This window comes from Sceloporus occidentalis, unplaced genomic scaffold (genome assembly GCF_023333645.1).
Source record: "Sceloporus occidentalis isolate IW3139 unplaced genomic scaffold, rSceOcc1.0.p SCAF_1, whole genome shotgun sequence".
In the NCBI taxonomy this organism is placed as follows: domain Eukaryota; kingdom Metazoa; phylum Chordata; class Lepidosauria; order Squamata; family Phrynosomatidae; genus Sceloporus; species Sceloporus occidentalis.
This window is the reverse complement of record NW_028316981.1, coordinates 117,267,956-117,275,778: the sequence shown is the minus strand read 5'-3', so window position 1 is coordinate 117,275,778 and position 7,823 is coordinate 117,267,956. Positions and strand designations below refer to the sequence as shown.

The 7,823-nt window shown below is 47.4% G+C and overlaps 1 protein-coding gene across 7 annotated transcripts in view; it reads left to right on the top strand.

Moving 5' to 3' along the window:
• The first annotated feature begins 1,370 nt into the window (after positions 1-1,370).
• The window catches only part of CACNA1A (calcium voltage-gated channel subunit alpha1 A), a 446,503-nt gene continuing 440,050 nt past the window's right edge, over positions 1,371-7,823 (top strand). For all 7 annotated transcript variants that reach the window (XM_089532659.1, XM_089532648.1, XM_089532678.1 and 4 more), the window contains exon 1: positions 1,371-1,454. The gene's annotated coding sequence lies outside the window, so the exon portion shown is untranslated. The remainder of the gene's footprint in view (positions 1,455-7,823) is intronic.

Here is a 7,823-nt window from a genome sequence, read left to right as displayed (position 1 = left end):
AAAGTCAAAGCCCTCAGCTATGTCTGGACCTCCTTCCTCTCACCCTCATCTCCACAGACAGGGGTACAGAAATGTGAAATAAGCACACACTTACACACCTAGGCTCTCCAAGAGATTCTTGCTTCATCCAAAAAGGACTTCAGTCCCCCTCAGGAAGGTGAAGGAAGTTTTAAACATCTTAGCATAATAGGTGTATAATAGCTGTATTATAAGTATGCTCTGTTTTGTTTGATTGTTCCCTTCTTTTTGTGTGTGATGTTATGATACCTTGTGTATGGTGTCTCTATTATTATTATTATTATTATTATTATTATTATTATTATTATTATTATTTCATTTCTTCGTATACTATAATAAAAAGCTCTTTCAAAAAAAGAAGGGAAACAACCGCATCCCCCCATTATTTAAGGGAAGGCGGGAAGAGAGGAGTCGCCTGAAGGGCACCTGAGCCTGGCTGGCCCCCATTCCCTCCCATTGCCATTTTAATGACTATTTCCCCAAGCTTTGCTATTTCCTCGCTGTGTTTGCAGAGGGGGAAAAGAGGGAGCCCCCTCTCCAGGCTCTTCTCTCGGGTGCTGGGGAGGCAGGGGACCCTTATTTCCTCCCCCCCCCCGCTTCCCCTGCCTCCTCTGTAGGTCCATCCCCGATGCAGCTGCAGCCAGTGGGTACTAATGCCCCTTTGGGGTTTGTTGTGGGCCTCAGGGAGGGTGGGCTCCTCCTGCCAGGGTTCGCCTCCCGCCTCCTTAGTTCTCTCCTAATAAACACGTGCCAGGGGAAGGGAGAGAGAGGGAGGGAGGCCGCGCAGCCAAAGCGGGAAGAGACTGAGAAAGAGGGGAGAGAGAGGGAAGGAAGGAGGGAGGGAGAAAGAGAGAAAGGAGAGGGAGAGGGAGGGTCGGTGGAGCCGTCCGGGGGCTGACCTGAGTTGGCCCCCTGCCCTGAACCTTGCCCTGAGGGGAGTTGGCGGTGGGCGCCATGTGGGACCCTTAGGAGAGCTGGGGGGCTCTTTCCCCTGCTTGTGGGGCCTTCAGGAAAGGGGTGCCCCCTCCACCCCTCCGACTAAAGGGGAGCCTCTCCTTCCCTCTCCAAAAAGGGGGTGCCCCTCCAGCCCTCTTGAAACGGGGGGGGGGTGCCCCCTCCATCCCCGCTCTCCTTCCTTCCTTCCTTCCTTCCTTCCTTCCTTCCTTCCTTCCTCCACCCTCCGCTCATCCTCCTGGCCCCCTTCCCACCTGGGTACCACCCCCGCCCCCTCCGCCATGCCCTGAGGCTGCCTCTGAGTGCCAGCCCCCGGAACAGCCTCCCGCTCCCCGTCCCCCGTCCAGCCCTGAAGGAGGAGGAGGAGGAGGAGGAGGATGCCCCGGTGGCAGGAGACTCTTGGGCGGAGAAGGGGGCCAGGGCCACTTGGCGGCGTTAACTCTTCGCTGGCTGCCAGCGCGGATCCCTGAGGAGCGAGGCAGGTGAGTGCCTGTGGCACCTGGGCTGGAGCCACCCTCCTAGGCTTGGCTGCCAGGGGAGCAGGAGGAGGAGGAGGAGGGAGGCTGACAGGTGCTAGGGACCGGCCTCCCCCAGGACTCCCCTGGCACACTTGGCAGGGGCATTTCTTTCTGTCTTTCCTTATTCTGGGGGGCAGCGTGGGAAGTGTGGAGGAGAACCCAGTGCTAGAGGTTTCATTGGAAAGGCTTGCCATTGGAGAAGGGGGAATGAGGGGATGACATGATTTCCTCCGCTTCCCGAGTTATCAAATGGAAACCTGCTGGATCAAATCTTGCCACCTCTCTCCCTTTCCCTCAGCACATCTTGGTGCTCCCTGTCTGTATGTTCACTGTCCTCTCCTAGGTACATTTTCTGTCTTGCATGGTAAGCAGTGGCTAGTCCATCCCTAGGTGGGCTTCTCCCATCCAGAGCCTATGCTGGGATAAAAACAAGGGGAGACCCCCTTCCCTCCCCCCCAACACAGTCTTCTAACCTCTGCTCGCTCCTTCAGCCTGCAGTGTTGTTCCCCTCACATTCTCTTTCTCACTGCGCAATGCAATGTGCATCCAGCATTAAACAAGGAAGCAGATGGAAACACAAAGCTGCTTACTGGGCTGCTTCCTAAAGCCCCACTCTCCCCAGCCAAACTTGAGAAGTACCTCTGGCTTTTCCTTTCCTTTCCTTTCCTTTCCTTTCCTTTCCTTTCCTTTCCTGGCTCCTGCTCACCTGGATTTGTGGCTGGCTGGTTGCCTGGCTTTCAAGGAACCCTGGGCAGACGGATGAAGATGGTGAGATGGAGAATTATTTTTGTCTCACCGTCTGCTCCAAGGAACAGATGCCTCCAGCAGGCACAGTGCAAGCCGTTTCTGAGTGCCCCTTAGGTCCCTGGCTGCTGCTTAACAAGAACAGCCAGAGCTTAGGGCCAGGGAACTGCCAGCTCAGAGAGTCTAGCTGAGGAGATGGCGTTGCCCTTTGACATCAGGAGATGAGGCTGGCTGTTTATGAAGGCAGAAGCTTCTGGGCGCATCTTGATACAGACCAGGGTCACATATGGCCTCAGAGTGAGAAGGAATATATACATGAAGCTGTGTGTGTGTGTGTGTGTACACAGAAAGGAGCAATGACAGTTGGATTTGGCCACCCTTTTCTTCCCAGTTCTCTAGGGGTTTGTTTGTACATGGAACCTTGTACATGGAATCTCTCCTCTCTGCTCCCACATCTCTGTGCCAGTTCTCTTAGGACGACAACCTAGTTACTTGTAAACAAGCCAAAGAAGCTACTGGAGGGGGAAATGCCCACAAACCAATGTAAAACTGGTTGTTGTCGTGTATTGGTGTGGACAGCCATATATGGGCTGGAAATGTTATTCCTTTAGTCTACTCCTTTGGTTTGAGGGGAAGATAGCAGCACTGGCTGGCTAGATCCAGTGGAAATACTGAGCTGAACTGAATCCTCTCATCTGACATGAACACCTGTAGTGATGGAAGTGAGTCTAATGGGGGGGGGGGGGGGGAGAGAGAGAGAGAGAGAGAAGGAGTGAGTTTAATGTTTGTATAACTTATGTTCCCTCAGTGTACCATGGATGAAATAATCTCAGTCTTCACCAGATGCTATGTGGTGCAGTCGGTATAAAATGGCCTAAGCCAATAGGAACAGATCTTACCTAGCAACTGTGATAAGATAAGAAAATGTCTTATTTCAGGAGGACTCTTTCTCTCTCACTTTGTGCAGGATGTTCCAGGTGTTGACTATGAGTTGCAGTAAAGTCTACCATAAGAACCAATGATTTTGGAGGTGGTGGTGTCAGCCTCCAGGTCAGAGCTATATAACAGGGAGAAATGTCTTAAATACCTTTCCCCAGCCTGGAATGAAGACGTTTGGGGTTGAGCGTGTAGCAAATTGCTCATCTAGTTTGAGTGGTACAGCACTAGGAGGCTCTAGTACAGTACTGCAGGATTTTGGGGATGGATATGTGACAATCTTTGACAATCATTAATCTGAGAACGCTAAAGCTGTATAGACTGTTCCGGTGAACCTTTTGGAAGTCAGTACGTATGGCAAGGTGTACAGCAAGGTCAGAGAATATGAGGCCTTTGAGATTTTGTTGAGACACAGCTCCTAGAATTCTTCATCCCTGGCTATGTTGGCAAGGACTGCTGAGAGTTGTACTCCAACAACATCTGGAAGGCCACATGTTCCCTAGATCATTCAGTGTTGGTAGAGATGTATTTATCTCTCTGCACTGTCTGGGTGAGTTCTGTTTTGTGTTTACTGAAAGGGGAGAGGAAATTAGCTCCTCCTAATTGTTACTAGCCTCCTACCTTAGCTGATGATTTAACTGGCCTGCTGGTCTACATGAAGTATTAATTGGTGGAAATAATAATGACTGATGTGTGTAGTAGGTTAGATAGTGCTGAGTTGAGGTGTGAGAATCCCATATTGAATCTCTGATGGCTCCAAATGTTGTTGTACTTCAGATCCCACTGTTCCTTACCACTGGCTATGCTGGCTAAGGCTGCTAGGAGTTGCACTATAGGAACATCTCAAGGGGTACACGATTATTATCCCTGTTAAATGGGCTTTCTCAAATTACTATTGCTCACTGTAACCTACTTCAGATCTGTTATAAAATTAAACCTTCATTCTGAGCTCCTTCTAGTAAGTAATAGTTTGTAGATACCATGACACTTTCCTATAGCCTCACAGTCAGAATCCATTGTTTTCTGGAGACGGCAGGCTTGGGATCTGGAACAGATTGAACAAGAAGGGAGCAGGGGGGAAATTGTCCAGATATGATTTCCTAATTCTATTTTTCAAAGACTTAAAGCTGTCTGGGAAAGAGAGGAAGGTATGTGTGCCTAACACTAAAAGCAACTAATATTGTTGAATACTAGTGCTGTTCTATTGGTATTTAGCATCAGTTGTGTGTTTGATTCTGCACATGCAGCACAGTTGCTGGCTGAAGTGCTTACACATAAGAGCAAGGAGAAGTCTAGAGAGATGTCCAGTGTTTTGGACTTCAACTCCCATCACTCTTGGCCAGAATGACCAATTGTCAAGAATTCTGAGACTTTAAATGCAAAATGTCCTGAGGGCACCAGGTTGGGGAAGGCTAGAACAAGGCTTAATTAAATGAATAGTAACGAAATGGTAGAAGAGACATACCTAGTAGCAGCATGAAGAAAGGTGAAACTGTTGTAGTTCAGGAAAGATCTTAGTGTCGAAGCTGAGTTTTTTGAGGAGGCAGCTAAAGGAGGAGATGTGATCTGGTAGCTAAAGATGGAGACACTCTAATCCAGGGAACTACTTCCCTAGCCCTGGCAAAGGAACAGAAGCTAGTAAAATACAACATGGCTGGTCCCCCTTGGTCTCTTTTTCTCTGTCAAAATGAGTTGTGCCCTGGTTAGTTTTCCTTTTTCACTTGGGAGATATTGGAAGGTACACCGTGTTCAAGGGGCTGTCAAGATACTACCGTGGATTTGCAAGACATACTACTGCCTGTAGAGAATATTGATTGTGAAGGAAGATCAGTGTTGTGGGAGAAACCCAGCAGGCAATGTTCTGCGTGGGAAGTACATTATGGCACAGCTGCTGGGAGATCCATGTGTGGAGATGTCAACACTTTCTCTTAATGGGATGATAGGCAGGAGCGGAATGATCATTCAGATTACTGGCTTCCCCAGGCAGGTCTTTGGGGACTTTTGGATGTATAGGGATAATTAGCGGCCACATGGGTACTTTTAGGGCATGGGGATGGGGAGCTCATGGGCCACCTGATTATATTTTAGCCCTTGCTCTGCTGTGGAAAGAGTTAACTGTTTCTGTACTTTCTCAAGACAAAAAGCTACAAGGGTACTAAGCCTGCTGCAAGAGAAAGGTATGTCAGTAGAGTGGATTTAACACAGTTCTGGATTTTGTTCATGATGGAATGATAACCTGACCCTGCTGTTACTCATTTCCAGCCAGGGTTTGGCATATAGATTAGATTTCTTAATAATAATAATAATAATAATAATAATAACAACAACAACAACAACAACAACAACAACAATGTAGGTAGGCCTGTGTTTATCAGGATCACAAACCGAGATGCTAGTGCAGTGAATGGTGCTGTATTTTGTACATTGATAGTACTAATCTAGCTGCATTTTTAGCATGGTGCGCTGCCTCTCATTTCCTTTTGAAGTCACTTGCATTCATAATCATCTACAATTTAGCTCACATGATGTTAGGCACTACTAGCTTCATGCTCTGCCTCTATCTTGTTCCTGCTGTACCTGCTGTGTACAGGTCCTGCCCTAACTAGGCAGTCCTAGGTCTAAAACACACTCCAGAAATAATCCAGTTTGAGATCGCTTTAACTGTCCTGGCTTAGTGCTAGGGAATCTTGGGAATTTTCTCGTAAAACTACAGTTCCCAGGATTCCCTAGCACTGAGCCAGGGCAGATAAAGCAGTCACAAACTGGATTATTTCTGCAGTGTGTTTTGGACCCCAGAACGCTACCTGAAATAGGCATTTCATAACATCAGCAGATGGAAGTGGTGGACAGACTTCAGGTCTACAAGAGCTAGTTTGTTTTTCATTGTTTTATTTTTTTATCAGCCAAATCCCAGAACAAAATCATTACCTCTAATACCCTATGAACCAAACATCCTATGTATATGTGTTGAGGATTCTGGCACATCTTTTTAAAATGGTCAGCAGAACAGTGCAAATAGCCAGTCAAAACCAGCCAACCAGTATTCCTATTTCACTAATAATAATAATAATAATAATAATAATAATAATAATATAGCTTATTTATACCTCCCGCTTCTCCCACAGATCGAGGCAGGATTACAATCTTAAAAGACACTTAGTATTTTATTGTTGTATTGATTATAAATTGTACTAACATTGAATTTACCAAGAATTCCTATTAGTTCTCTAAAAATTACAATTCGTCCATTAGCCAACAATCAGAGTCAAGGAAGAACCGTTGTCATAACCTTTTTATATGCAATTCAGTGGATAAGCCCTCCAGAAGAGATCCGTTTTGAGTGCCTTCTTAAAGGCCTCTGAGGTAGTAATGAGACGGATTTCTTCCGGTAGGTAATTCCATAATCTTGAGGTCGCAGCAGTGAATGCCTTATGTGAAGTTGTCATTAACCTGGTATTATAATATTCTAGTAAGAACTTCCCACATGTTCTAAGAGTGCGGGGCGGATTATGTAGGGAGAAGCACTCCTGCAAGTAACTCGGTCCCGAGCTATGTAGGGTTTTAAAGGTAATAACCAACACCTTGTATTGCACTCGGAACCAGAGGTTGGAGTTTATCACACAGAGGTTTTTGCAGTGCAGATCCGGGGTGACTCCTGGTTCAGCTATGCGAATTCACATTGTAATGCACATGTTTTATCACACCTGGTTGCCCTTCCAAACTGAGGGGGAATCGAATCCAAGGCAGTTCACGTGATGCGGATTCACGCAAAGTGGAGTGAGTGCACATTGTATTACCACACCGAAGCATACCATGCGGATTCAACTATTCGAATTGGGAGCCTTGCACATGCTCAGTGGGGCTCTGAACACATGGAGAACCTTTGCACTTCCGGGGTGAAGAAGGGAGACACTTCCTGGTTCCACTTTCATGTGAATGCTTGCCACACATTAATGACAACCTCATGTTCTATGGGTTTTAGAGTCTGATTTGGCACCCAAACTAGCACTCTTTTTCTGGGCTTTCTAGTCCATTTTCCCATGCACACAAGCACCCTTTTCTATGGGAGACAGGGTTCGTTTTCCCATGTGCACCAGCACCCTTTTCTATGGGAGACAGTGTCTGTTTTCCCATGCACAACAGGACCCTTTTCTATGGGAGACAGGGTCCGTTTTCCAGTGTGCACCAGCACCCTTTTCTATGGGAGACAGGGTCCGTTTTCCCATGCGCACCAGCACCCTTTTCTATGACAGACAGTGTCTGTTTTCCCATGCACAACAGGACCCTTTTCTATGGGAGACAGGGTCCGTTTTCCAGTGTACACCAGCACCCTTTTCAATGGGAGACAGGCCCATTTTCCCATGTGCACCAGCACCCTTTTCTATGGGAGACAGGGTCCATTTTTCCATGTGCACCAGCACCCTTTTCTATGGGAGACAGGGTCCATTTTCCCATGTGCACCAGCACCCTTTTCAATGGGAGACAGGGCCCATTTTCCCATGTGCACCAGCAGCCTTTTCTATGGAAGACAGGGTCTGTTTTCCCATGTGCACCAGCACCCTTTTCTATGGGAGACAGGGTCCGTTTTCCCATGCACAACAGGAACCTTTTCTATGGGAGATAGGGTCCATTTTCCCATGCACACTAGCACCC